General features: G+C 39.1%; 1 long non-coding RNA gene across 1 annotated transcript in view; it reads right to left on the bottom strand.

Annotated features, from left to right (window-relative positions):
* Window positions 1–13863, bottom strand: part of LOC114149691 (uncharacterized) — a 20674-nt gene extending 6811 nt beyond the window's left edge. Inside the window, exons 1-2 of the long non-coding RNA XR_003596563.1 lie at window positions 13540–13863; window positions 2590–2597 (exon numbers count right to left, since the gene is read on the bottom strand). This is a non-coding gene — a long non-coding RNA (uncharacterized LOC114149691). The remainder of the gene's footprint in view (window positions 1–2589; window positions 2598–13539) is intronic.

Here is a 13863-nt window from a genome sequence, read left to right as displayed (position 1 = left end):
GTAGGGGAACTGAATGTTTTTGTGTTTCTTGATTATAGCAGAATCTGACGTGTATTCTGAAAACTATTCCAGCGCACTACAAAAACACCGAGTTCAAATCTTTCTGCTACAGGCGGGCAGATTTATATATCAAAACATGATATGACAAGTTTTTTTTAATTATCAAATGTCAGCACAGTCTTGCAAAAATAACTTATACAGACATCATTTGCCATTTTTGAGGAGTTTTATTGTTGTGCAAGATTTTATCATTGATGAAGCTAAAGGGGCAGCATTAGATAAAATTGACTTTTCTTTAGTATAACATCAGGTAATAATGTTATTCCTTCATCAAAAACATACCTGGAGTGTCGCTTTATTTCTTTCGAGCATGTTTGAGAAATCCTTTTGTCTCTCGTAGCAACCATTTAGCTGTAAAAAAAACTCCAGGATGGAACTTGCCTCGCCTTCGAAGACGAAGCTCCTACTCAGAGCTGCAGTTTCCAATTTTCTGAGGTTCTGGCTCCCAGAGCAACAGCGACTCTTCCACACAGCTCCTTCCGACTAGCCAGCAGCAATTAGCAAACACCTTGCGAAACTGCGCATAGCCTGGTTCATTATACAAACTACTTCTCATGCAACGCTGGTAGAAAGAAGGGTCACTAGAGGAGAGATTTTGGGATGACCTCCTGGGGGCGGAGTTTCAGAAAGAGGAGGAGTTTTTTTTGTTTCTTTTAGAGACAGAGGCCCAATTCTTTTGTTGTTTTTGATACATGCAGAATTTTTACTGCAACTGAAGGTAACATAGTTACGTCATAGTTGCATTTTATGGCAAATGTGGCTGGAAAGCCCATAATACTGTCTCTTTATGCCACATCTCCACTTAGTTCTATACTTTCCACTATTGGAAAATGCTGCAATCTAGTGATAAAATATACATATCAGAAAATTTGAAAGCTCCTTTTCCGCTATTGTTGGTCTTGAACCAACCACGTAACTCTCCCGAGTCTCCAAACAGAGATCACTCAGACTGATGAGATGCTGACTGCTGGTAACAACTCGGCAGACCGCCACCAGAACCGACCCAAAGTCTCTCTTCAAACCTGTCGCAAAGGTCATCCTGCCCGGTTCTTTGAATTTACAACCTTGTGCCGCAGCTTAAACTTTGCTTCATCCTTAATTAATGCCACTATAGATGATTGAAAATCTTGCAATGAAACAAGATGAAGTTTATTTCGTCCATGCCTCATAAATAAATCAGCATGGATAAATATTGGTCAAAAAAGTGATTTAAATAATACGCTGTAAAGCAAAGAGACTGTGAAGCGCGGTCGGGAAGGAATCCAAACACGCCAAGATTTAGCAGTCACAAGATTTATCGTGGGTAGAAAATAAACATTTTCTCTTTATGGATTTCGACATGCGGGGGCGGACGCTTATCTGGCGGCATCTGACTCCATTACACAAAATAAAAAAATGTAAAAAAAATTCAAACAGGAAGAATGGCATGTGCATGATGAAAAACATCGATGTTTCACGTCAGCTGGGAAGCTTAACCAAAAACAGAATTGAAAACTGATGATTAAAACTCTTCACACTCAAGACAGAAACACTAAAGCACATGTGTTTAAAAAAAAAAAAAAAAGGGCAGATAAAATAAACGACATGGGGAAGATTAAGGGGACTGGAGTTCAGCCTGGTGTGGTTGATTTTAATGAGCTGTGGCACTTTTATTATCATTATTAATTAGCAGTTTTCAAGCAGCGGAGTGCGATCAATAAGGTGGAGTGAAACAAATTTCAATGGGCCATTGGAATCAATCAGAAAGACTTTTTATCTACATAACTGCCACTGCGCTGCGCTCGTTAGGCATAACAGTGGGAAATGAAAGATTTGCAGCATTTTTAATTGGAACGACGTGACTGAACAGACATTTTTCTTCTTCTCCTCTGCAAGACAAATCTCTGAAATATTTCGCTTTGTTTCGCCCGTATCGGTTTCTTTTTCCCTCCCCTTCCCTTCCCTCTTAACAGGCGCTCGCATTATAGGACACATTTCACTTGACGATGCGTGGATCACACCACACATGAACACTTGCACCCTAATCCTTCTCACCTCTTAATCAGACAAGCATTAAAATTGGATTAGAGACTATCTGCTGAAATTCCACATTTCCAAGCGGGAGATGCGGTCCTTGTTTACAGAGCTGTGATTTTTTGTTTTGTTTTTGTTCTCCCCTCTTTGGGAAGCAACAAAATCCTTCAGATCGGAAATTGAAGCCACATTCCAGTGTATCTAAATGCGGTCTCTATAGTTTCCATACTGTAAGCATAAAATTATAGAGCTTTGGATTGTGCAAGCATGCAATCGGTGTTTCTTGTTGATTTGTCAATGAAACGTTGCTGTAAGATTACCTAATGGTGGAATTGGAGAAGAAGGGGGCTAAAAAAGCTTTGTACAGGAATATCACAATGAATTTTATGGAGTATTTTAATTTTAGACACGTAAACAATATTTTTCTACCCGTCAAAGGCGAGAACAAATTTAGGAAATGTCAGTACTTGTACTTGGTGCTACCAACCTAGCTTAGCTGACTGTGAAAGTTTGAACAGCTAAAGCTTTTCCTCTGAACTGCATCCCCCATAATGCTGTGTGGCTCTATTCTATATATTGTCACCTTTCTATATAATTGCCAAAGTCTTTTCTTTTTTTTTTTTTTTTTTTGCCAAAAGTGATTATGGCAAAATAAAAAAAACAAGCAAACAAAAAAACCCACTTTTGCCAAAAAAATGACATTGGCCATTATTTTAGGAAGGTGACTATTGAGTATTGAATAACATATCATACGTATTATCTATTTATTGATCACGTGTCTGTCGGGATTTATATCATTACTGATTTATTGTCCAGCCCTGGCAGAACATCAAGCTCGTGGTGTTTAAGTCAAAAGTCAGAAATTACCATCAAAAGTCTCTTATTTATACACATTTCTATCCAAATTTCAAAACACATTCATCGATTCATTCGAAGTTTGGAAAATTGTTGTATAAAATGTGTGTTTTCTTACTATGCTGTGCTGTGGTGGCGCAGCGGGTGAGCACGCCCCACGTTTGGAGGCCTTAGACCCGCGGACGTCGCGGGTTCGACTCCCGGTCCGGTCCCGACGACCTCTGCCACATGTCCTCCTTCAAAAAATGGCGCCGGCTCAGCTGGCTGCCTGCAGACACAGCTCCTGTCGTGTGCTGTAACTGCGAAATAATTTCCCTGCTCGGATGAATAAAGTAAAAATTATTATTTTTAACCATCTATGTATTCCTTCAGTTCACCAGTAAAAATAAAACATGGTTGATGTTTATTCACAAATTATCTAATATTCAAATAAATTGAATATTTATAAATCATATTGGGGACTGTGGGTTTGATTTAGTACTTGGAGGCAGTAAAATGTGAAAATGAACAAAAATCCTTGGCTAGATTTGATTTGTAGAGTTTTAGCCAAAAATGGAAAACTTTTCTTTTTTTCTCGGTGCCGTTTGGTTTTTTAAAATTTTATTTTGGTTTTATTTACGGCTACTTTTCCACCTCTCTTTCTCTCTCCCCCCCCCCCCCCCCCCCTCTCATCTCCCCCTCCTTGGTCCCTGCTCTCCTGGTGGAGGGCTACTTAGCACACAACAGTTAATACCTGTCTAATTTATTAGCCTCCTGCCCCAGCCCTGAAGGGCCATTAGCAACACACACTGACACAACAGCCCGGCCTGTGTCGTAATTTATTGTCTTATTACAGTGCTGCAGCGGCATCAATTAATTTTCCATTAAAGCGCTGCTGTCCCAGGATTTATGGAGGGGGCTGTGAGGGCTAGATGGAGTTGGAGAGGAATGGGGAGAAGAGAGTGATGATGAAGAAGGTGAGGAAGGAAGAGGAGGGGACGAGCGGGAGCGAAGACGGATCGTTGTTTTTGGTGCACTTTGGTTAAAACATCGGATGACAATAAAACGAACTGGGAATGCGTAAAGTTAAAAAAAATATTTCATTTAGAGGTTATAGATCATGATTAAACCTGAGGTATACACATAGAAATAGAAGTAATGCATAATTTATTGCAAAAGTCCACCAAATCGTCTTTAAACCACTAATTTGTACATCTTCTTAAGCCTGCGTCAGAATCTAGAGCAGAATTTGCGTATCGCAATAGATTCAAAGTGTGATTTTTGCACAAAAATAGATCCACCCATGCCCTTAAAACACGTATCTGTGGCACAAACCAATAGCTAAGCAGTCTCTGGCACCCCCTCCATCTTTCTCCACAATGAAGCTTTTCCACCGAAGCACAATTTGTCCCGAAAACAAAAAAGTGTTTCCCGGCATTGACAGGGAGAATGGATTGCTTCCATTACGTCGTACAAGAAACACATTCTGTTGAGATGAGAGGCTTGTGAATTATTGCAGACAGAGTCGCTGCTAACAAGTCTGGTGATCCGGGGCTAATGAGGTGCACATTCGCTAACTACATCCTGACTACGTGACAAATCAAACCCGCTCAAATGGGTATCATCATCATCATCATCACCGTCGCAGCGTGGAGGCCTTCGTTTTCTGCACCGATCCACATTTGGCTGAAAAGAGCGGGACGTTGGTGCAAGCTGGACAAGGTTCTGATGAGGCTGATGGAAATGGGCTGAAATAATAGTTCATAAAGGAATGGGTTGGACACATTTAGTTCATCGCTCTGGGTTTTTGAAGTATGGTTCGGTTAAAACCAGGCCAAATCCAGATTACGTGGACCCAGAGGTTGAAGGAACAGTATAAAAAAAGTAAAATTGATTTTTCTTTTTTTTTTTTTTGCTTTACATCATGCTATGATGTCATTGTGTTATCAAAAGCATACCTGCAGTTTTACCTTGATACTTAGAATGTTTGCGAAATCCCTTAATCTCCTGGGCAACGTTTAGGTTTGCTGCCGGAGCCGGATTGTGTTTATGCTAACAGGATTCCTGGTACGTACTCACACATGAATACGCTATTCCGGTGGTCTGTAGAGAGACTGTTGTATCAGACACAAGCGATGTGCTTTGGCCTTTGGGCAGCAGAAAAACAAAAGCCAAATCATCCACTTTTCACTTGAGCTAACAGTTGTAGACGTCCACTGTCTCAGACAAGCCATTAGCTTCGACCTCCCGGACCAACTAGCCTGGATTTATGCCAAATGAAGATGCTAGGAATGGTATATACTGCTTAATCACAGACCTTTGACTTCAAATTTCCCAAACTATCCCTTAAATACCTACTTGAACTGGCCAATCGCGAAAGGTTTTCAGTCGACCTTGGCAGTAGGTGACATACTGGACGCCGCCAAGAGGCTGAAACCAGCAGGTCCTCTTCTGACACGCTTATCGAAAAATATTAAAAGGTCTGAAACGTTTGTAATTTTATTAAAGAATTTTAAAAAATCAACAAAATGTGTTCAAATTAGTGATCTCAGTAATTAACCCTCTCATGCATGAATTATGATCCTTTGTGTCAGAATTGTTTTTCTTAAGGCATAAAAAAGGTAGGAAATATTTTTTGTAAAAATTATTTATTTTTTATTTTTATGTGATCAATTGTAATTTTGTCCAAATACAAAGTTGTTATTTGAAAAATACATCAGTAGTATTGCTCCTTAGGGGTTATCTGATGTCACAATATTTTTTTTACTTGCAAGAGTCGTCTACAGTAGAAGGAGGGACCGGGTCGGTTCTCATGCTTTTTTGTCTGTCGGCCATATTGTATTTAACAAAAATAATTTCTTGCATTTGCAGCTGATAGCCAGTAGTTGATGGTATATTTTATGATGCATTAGTGTCCACTTCAGTGGTCTGTGTGCATTTATAACGTAAAAATCCACAGGAAGCACAAGAAAATGGCTTTTAGATAGCTGTCCACTGTGACCACTATGCATGAAAGGGTTAATGCGCAATTCAGTGCATTTCGGTTCCATTAACAAAAAATAAATAAAAGGCGACTCAAAGATCGACTGACTAGCAGAGCAGGAGTTTAAAATGAGCTAATCAACCACCGCTGTGTTCAGGGGAGCGCTTGTTAATAATTGTGAAATAAATAACAAAATCTACCGCAATAATTATGTGAAATTAAATCAATTGTCTATTATTTACAAAAAAATTGTTTGGTGCTGTCTGGCATCTTGCTTTGAGCTTAGAGTCTGAGAGGCTTTTCCTCTGTCAAACATGATATTTATATTCGTCTCTTATTTAGTGGAAATATTGATGTTGATTAGATTTTCTCCAAAATGACAAGCTTTTTCAACCTTTATAGCTCCACTGTTGAAAATGAGAAGCTAACATTCACAAATGACATTGAAATGAATTCCAGTCCAACATCTGGTTTGAGGTGATTCCTCTGGAACCTGTAGGAGAAAAAATATCCCAACTTCACAAGATGTGCTCTTAACCTAACAGAGCTCTGTGGTTCCTCCCATCAGTCTGAAATTTCAGATCTACCATAATAACACCTGCTGGCCTCAGGTTTGCAACCAGCTTCTGACTGAGAAACCAGTAACCTGCTCAGAATCTCACTGAGGACGAAACTGCATTAGGTTTTCCATCACTTTCGTACGTCTGCTATAACTGATGTTTATTTGCATATAAAATAGCTCAATAGAATTTCATTTACAATTTTTATATCTTCGTGTCGATGTGGTAGATCTCAGCCGGCTGGTGACAGAAAAAGTAGATCTTGGTCTCAAAAAGTTTGGGCTCCCCTGTTGTAGATGTTTCCATTCGACCAACTTTCAGTCATTTCAGGCGTTCAAGAAGCACCAAGGTGGCTGCGGCATGACTTAAGAAATCCCCTGAATGTAACTGTTCTCAAACCCAACGGGGATGAATCATAGTTGTTGGGCCCGACTCCACAAACAGCCCCACCCAGCTCTTTTCCATCAGCAGCCTATTCCTAACCTTGTAATTAAACGTCAACTCTCATCTTTCATTTCCCTCCGGCCAAAACCGGATTACTGAATTCCTTTTCTGCTACGCTTTTGCCCTTTACCTCTCAAACCCTAACCGCCGTTTGCTGCAACAGAGGCGATAATTCATGCTGTGCCCACGTAGAGGCATGCAACCACACACTTTTAGCACCAACGTTTTCATTATTTTTTTCTAATATATTGATGGTTTTTCAGTATGCATTTCCAATGAAATAAATCCCATACCATTTCCTTGAGTTGTACCGCTGTAACACTGTTATCTGACAAACTTTGATGTTGACATTGAGGGGGGGAATAAACGGCTGAAAACTGCACAAAATCAACATGCACTTGTGTGGCCAAGCACGAATTTATGTTCATATCTTTAAAAATAACTCTGGCATGGTTTAGATCAAAAATACTCTACATATTAAATTGGATGAGTCTTGAATCAAACTGAAAACCCTGGGCTTAAACATCGATGTTCACAGGTCTTCTTCATTCAGTCTGAAAATGTTTGTCTCCAGCTTTTCAGATCGGCTGAACACAAATGGACGCCTTACGTTTGAAAACCATGTGTCGTTTTCCTTCCACTCCACAATTCAGTTCAGCATTGTTCTGATCTGTCACATAAAATCCCATTAAAAACACTGCTGAAGCCTGTAGACTGTCGCTGAATCTCGTTGTGTCCTGCTGGCAAACACAGAGTCAGTATCCATTTCAGCTGCAACCTCATCTGTTTTCCACAGCGTGAGAAAATGACAGTGTGCTGTGTTGCTGTGCGTAATGTGTGAAAATGTGCGACTTACAAATGAAAGCAGTTGGCGTTTCTGGTTTTGATTACGTCTCTTGGAGCTTTCGGATGCACCAGGAACCAACATGCAGAACTCATTTATTCCAAGTTTCATGTCTGCAAACACAACATACTTACCTACCGTAAATCTTAAAACAAATACTTTAAAAATAAAAAAAACTTGACTGATTTGAGAAACATTGTCATTAATTCACTTGTAAAAAACCAAAAAGGCTAAGCTTGTATTCTCACTGTTAAGCTTTCAACAACGTCCTCAATAGTCACATAGTGTCTTTTTCTATCATCCATATTCAAGTGTTTATGGATTAAACATGAGGAAATACTTCACATGATTCATACATTGATAACTTAGTGTATGCTTATAAATTAGAGCTACATCTAGAAATTTACGAACTGTGGTCTGACTGGGTGGTCTGAAACTGAAGGACCCAGCGTGGTCAGGCGAAGTCAAACTGACTATGCGCGGTCTTGTGGTTTGCGGGATGCTCGTTTCTGCACACGCCATTCAAGGTCCACAAGATGCACTGTGCCGAGTTCCTGTGAAACCCCTCCCGTTGCCGCGTACGTCAGTGGTGTTTTAAAACACAATAGGCGTGGTTTAGACGATTATTACGAGTTCACCACTTTGGAGGAGAAGGGAATTGTGATTGATGAGCTGGAAAAGTCTCATTTTATTTTCCATTTTATTGGAACCCAATAAAGAGAACAGTAACCAAACTGGGGAGTCCAGGGTTTCAGTCCAACAGATGCGGCAGGTGGGTTAGCAAAATGCGCTCCATCTATGATCGGATGACTGCCACCCGTTTTGGTCACGCCGATCACCGAATCAAACTAACATGGTCTCTATACGGCAGAGTCTAGCTTCTCGGCGCTCACAAACTACTGTTGCTGCTGGTTATAAATGGGAAATGTCCCTTGTACCTTCTGTTTTGTCCAAGGTGACCAATTGGATATGTTGGAACGCTTTTTGGCATAAACAAATATGGCAACGAAATTCTCCCTAACTGCACAATAGCTTTTCATGCAGCGGGCACCGACAAGTTCAGCAGAGCTGATTTTGAAATTTGTTCTTTTTCCAGTCCGTAAATGCGCCACACCTACTTCACATGAATTCACCCTGAGGTGTGAAAGTTCTTATCGAAAGAAGAAGAGCCAAAACAAATGATTTTGTTGTTTGTTTTTTATTCAAATGCAGAGTTGAATGTTTCGTATACAACCTTTTAAGGTACAAAATTAGTCTTTTCACAATGGATGACAATTTGTGCCTTCCTTGGGGATGTTTCATCTTTCTAAACTTTGAACTCTTGGGACATGGTGGATAAAAATAAATATTAGTCTTTTGTAAATCTCAGAATCTCAGGAGGTTAGGGGTCTTTATTATCTACTGAACAAACATTAATGTTTACAGTTAGTTTTGGCATTCATGCTAAACATGCTAATTGCTAATAAAAGATGCTAAAGACGGCTTAAAACGTCCAGCTCTTAACCGCTAAGTTTTAAAAGTACATGCTCAACCACTGTTTCTAATTCAAATATTTAATCACCGCTTGTGGCAATAAGGCTAGAAATTATTTTGAATGCTTTGAATTATAATTCTTAAATTGAAATCAGAATCGGATAATTGTTGTGTCAGCAAGTCAAAACCTGAGAAAACTGCATGTCGGAAATCAGCTTTAAAACTCTTAATTCTCTCATCTGTTAAATAGCATTATATCTATTTAACATTTATTTGAATTCTTACAGAAGTTAGTTTGCGCTTCCTAAAGTTGACTCAGTTTGAGGCTCTATTATTAGTGAATATTGCTCTTCACATGTTCCTAAAATAGCAAATATCCAGATAAATATCCCCATGATTAATATTCAACATGGCCGCTGCTAATATAGGATGTATTAATAAGGTTTAATATCAAACTCCCAACTTCTGAGACAAGTCGAACACGTCTTACCAAAAAAGTCTTTACAGTCTGACGACCTGGATTTACACACACATTAAATGTTAAGGATCACAACTTTTGTTTGCACAATTAAAACTAACATGTCGCACACAAAAATATGAATTTGTAAACCTGGGAGTTCATGTGAACTCAGCAGTTTATGAAATCCTTTAGATAAAGGCTAAAAATGTATTTAGCCTTTATCTAAATAAAGGCTTATTTACTAGTTATTATACTAGTAAATAACTTACAGTTATTTACTAGTATAATAACTGAAACATTATTGATTTCCAATCTGAAATGTAATATTTGTCTGATGTTCTGTCATTTAAAGCACTTTGAATTGGCTTGTTGCTCATACCTTGGTCTGGTCTTATAGTGGAACCCTGATCCAAGGACTTATTTATTCTGGAAGGTGTGTGTGTGTTTGCTGTTCTTTCCATCTCTACCCATGGGGTTCTGGATTATTTTGTGTTCTGTGCAAAGCAACATTTTTGTTTCCTTTTTCCTATTAGACGTCCGAAACGTCCTAGGCTAAAATAAAACCGCTCTTACTTGCGAGCACACACCCAAGTGACGTAAAGGGAATTCAAAAGTTTGGAAAAGACCTTTGTCTTGTTTTGTTTCACTTTTCAACCAAACCAACCCTGACACCAACAAACCCATCATCAGTGTTTCCACGACAACAGCCTTATCGCGGTCAGAGTTCACGTTCATACAAATGTGATTCCTGTGCCATTGGAATCTGTTTTCATCGCCTCAGAGAAGCAGCCACGAACACAATCGCCGCACACTTTGAATGTCCTTGGGAGGGAAAATAAAGCCAGGCAAGGAAAAAAAATACAAATCTGTTAGTTTTTTTTTTCCTTCACACGTCGGTTTCGGGCAGCGGTCCCCAGGGTGGTGCAGACAGGAAATGGGAATGACTGCTTCCTGCCTGGGCCAGCTTTGAAGGCAGCGCATGAGGGACGATCCCATGGCGGAGCAATGTTCCTGCGCTTTGACCAGGGTCTTTGTAATGTCTGATTTACAGCTTCCCCCCGCCCCGTGCCATTTCATCTATGATTTAATGTTTCCTGGTCAGATGGCTATCGGCGGCCTTACATGTCCGCTCTGGTCCTGCAGGACACCCGCCGCATGGAAATAAAGCAACAAGCTAGCTTTATAACGCAAAACTAACATTCCATGAAACTTCTCCCTCCCCCTCTTAATAGCTTACAACTTTTAACCATTACCTCATATTGAAAACATGATTCTTTTTTCTCCCAGGTAGCGTTTACTGAACAAAAAAAACTTTATTTTATAGGTTTGAATGTTTCCGTACACTAAAAGAATTTGGAGTGCTTTCCCATCGTTTCACTGCAACGTTTCTCACACAGATGTTCCTGTTAATACTCAGCACTTTCCCCGCTCTGACCTTTGACCTCATCCCTTTCCTAACCTTCAACCTCATCCTGAACCCTGTCGTAATTCTTTAAAACTATAAATCCCAAACTAACCTTAAATAAAGATTGAGGTGATTCAAAGTTCAGCCCGATTTATTGTACTTCCCAGGCCTACGCAGTTATTTTGTAATACACCTTTTCGTTCCAATCTTTTTTTAATGTTTTTTTTTTTATTATTTCTTTTTAGATGTTCCCATTGTATTCATCACTCTATGGGGTGCAGCTCTGTTGATACAAAGTTAAGCAAAAATGAAAAGTGTTAGGAAATTCTTAAGGTTTGAGATTCATCGATTCATCATCACCTCAAAATTAAATATGCCGTTAGCAATCTTTAATGCAGGACGAGATGTTGAAAATCATCAGAAAAGACAGAAATATTTTGAGGAAAAAAAATTACATATGTGCAACAGTTTGTTTTTACTTCTGCTCTCTTCGCCTCACAAAGTTTGACAACCAAATAAATTGTCGACACATGAAAAGAAAAAAATCTGTTTATTTGGTTTGGAATATTTCCAGGGTTTTAGCATTCAGACTTTTTAACAGTAATTTATGACTCCATCAGGTTAAAAGAAAATGCAACGCTTTCAGCACCTTTTTGAGTGAAGCTCTGAGCTGCAACAGGGAAATCAAATATTCAGGTCTGAATTCTTTCATACTAAATGTAAATCTTTCAGAACAAGTGTCAATAATATCAAACTAAGTGAAGAGCATATAAGTGGAAACTCTGGTCCCTTTGTGTGAATGAAATTATTTTTGCAACTCTGTAGAATAAGTGAACTGATGCTGTCATATGTTTGGATTTGCTTTATTTTGCCTTCAGACTGTCTACGTAGTTTTCGGTCCTGCAGCTAGACATGCTAGTTTAGCGTTAGCATCATACTCTGGGATTTATGTTCTCCGAAAGAAAAAAACTAAGTAGAAAACACTGACAGTGCCCACACAGCCAGTGTTACTTACATATTACTAGCATAATACATCAAAATTATATTTATGTATCGCATTAATTTACAAATACTTTCTTGCTGTCAGACCAAATATCATCAAAAATGGGAGGAAAAGAGGGTAAAAATCTTTTAAACATGTAAATCCTTACTGTTTGGTACTGTTTTGGTACTTCTTGATACTTTCCACTGAACACTCAACGATGAAACCCTACATAGATGTAAAGGATGATCAGTAGAGTTGATTTTCACAAGAAAATTAAAATGTCAAAAACGGCGAAACCTCCCGGGAACGCTTTTGAGTAAGAAGTTCAGTTCAATCTAGACGTTTACAACATTATAGTGTATAGTGTCATTGTTTATTATTACTGTGAAGAAAAACAAATATGTAGCTAGTTAGCTAGATAGCTAACTAGCTAGCCACCTAAATTGCTAAATCTATAGATAAATAGAAATGCAGACATTTATCTGTTTTGTTTGCATTATAAAGAACAATCATTCCACATGTTGTATGTTGAAATGTATTTTAGCTTAGCCTCATTGCTGCCTCAGTATGCTGGTGACTTTTTCTAGGCTTTTGAATGTTTTTAGCATTTGTTCTGCTATTCTCACACTTTGAGCCTTCCTGGGGTTGTTTAGTGTTTATAATCCCCGTGGTAAAATGCGTATGACAGTGCAGTATATCCTGTGTAGCTTGGAAGTGTCCTTTTGTCCAGGGCCAGCCCTTTCCCTATCCCTCGCTCTCATCACGGCAGTGTCTGTTTTTAATCTGGGACAGTGATTTATGAAGGGAGCCAGGGCTGTGTATATCTCCTCACTTCCTTTCATTTCTCAAATGGTTTGTACTCCGCGAGATGATAGATTTATCTACACACAACCCCTGCATGACTAATTAACTCTGAAATATCAGGGCCAGATGTGGCGCTAAAAGACGGGCCCCAGAGTGTGCTTTCTCTCCCACTCGGCCTGACTCACTGGTTTTTCTAACTGTTGCTTGGGATTTTCCTTCAGATTTCGCCACTTCTCAACACTCAGCTATAATTCAGCCAATAATATGACAACGTGTTTGAGGGGAGAATGTAAAAGTTGTACAGACTGAAACAGCAAATTAACTCTGTTGATGGTTTTGATTTTGAAGACAGTTCAAATAAATGGAAGACTTTCTTTTATCGTCTGGGCTTGTTTTACAATTCTTTACAGCTAAGTTATGGCAAACCAAAGTTATTTTTCAGAATGGTCTTTTTAACTACAAAGGCATGCAAGTAAAGTATCCAGTTTGGTCCTATGTTACATTGTTTTTTATCACTGTACTTTTTATGAATGCTATAAAACTGGAAACTGATGTTACAATAACGCAACGTGTGTGTAATAGTTGAGACTACAAGAAAACACAATGCAAAAAACTACAGCCAGTTTCAAAAAATCCAAAAATTGAGCTCTAACTAAACCTGATGCCACAAGTACTCTTAAGGTGCGTTCGCACCAAACGTGTTTTGAGCATCAGGTACGTATGGTTTACATTCAAAGTCTATGTAAGCGCAGCGTGATTTGAACCATTTTGAGCGTTCGACGTCCAACGTGTCCAACGCTCCACACAGACTTTGAATGGAAACCAGAAGCTCCTGACGCTTAAAACGCATTTGCTGTGAACGCACCATTACATCCTCCAGGCCAATAGAATAAGCTCCACTACAAAATCGAAGTGAAAAGATAAAAATGTGAACAGCAGCTCTAATTCCTAGAAAAAAACAGCTCACAAAACAAAATGATACATGTTATTTAGTTGGA

This window comes from Xiphophorus couchianus, chromosome 8 (assembly GCF_001444195.1).
Source record: "Xiphophorus couchianus chromosome 8, X_couchianus-1.0, whole genome shotgun sequence".
In the NCBI taxonomy this organism is placed as follows: Eukaryota; Metazoa; Chordata; class Actinopteri; order Cyprinodontiformes; family Poeciliidae; genus Xiphophorus; species Xiphophorus couchianus.
Note: the sequence above shows the minus strand (reverse complement) of the source record. Positions and strands in the feature narration are given on the sequence as shown.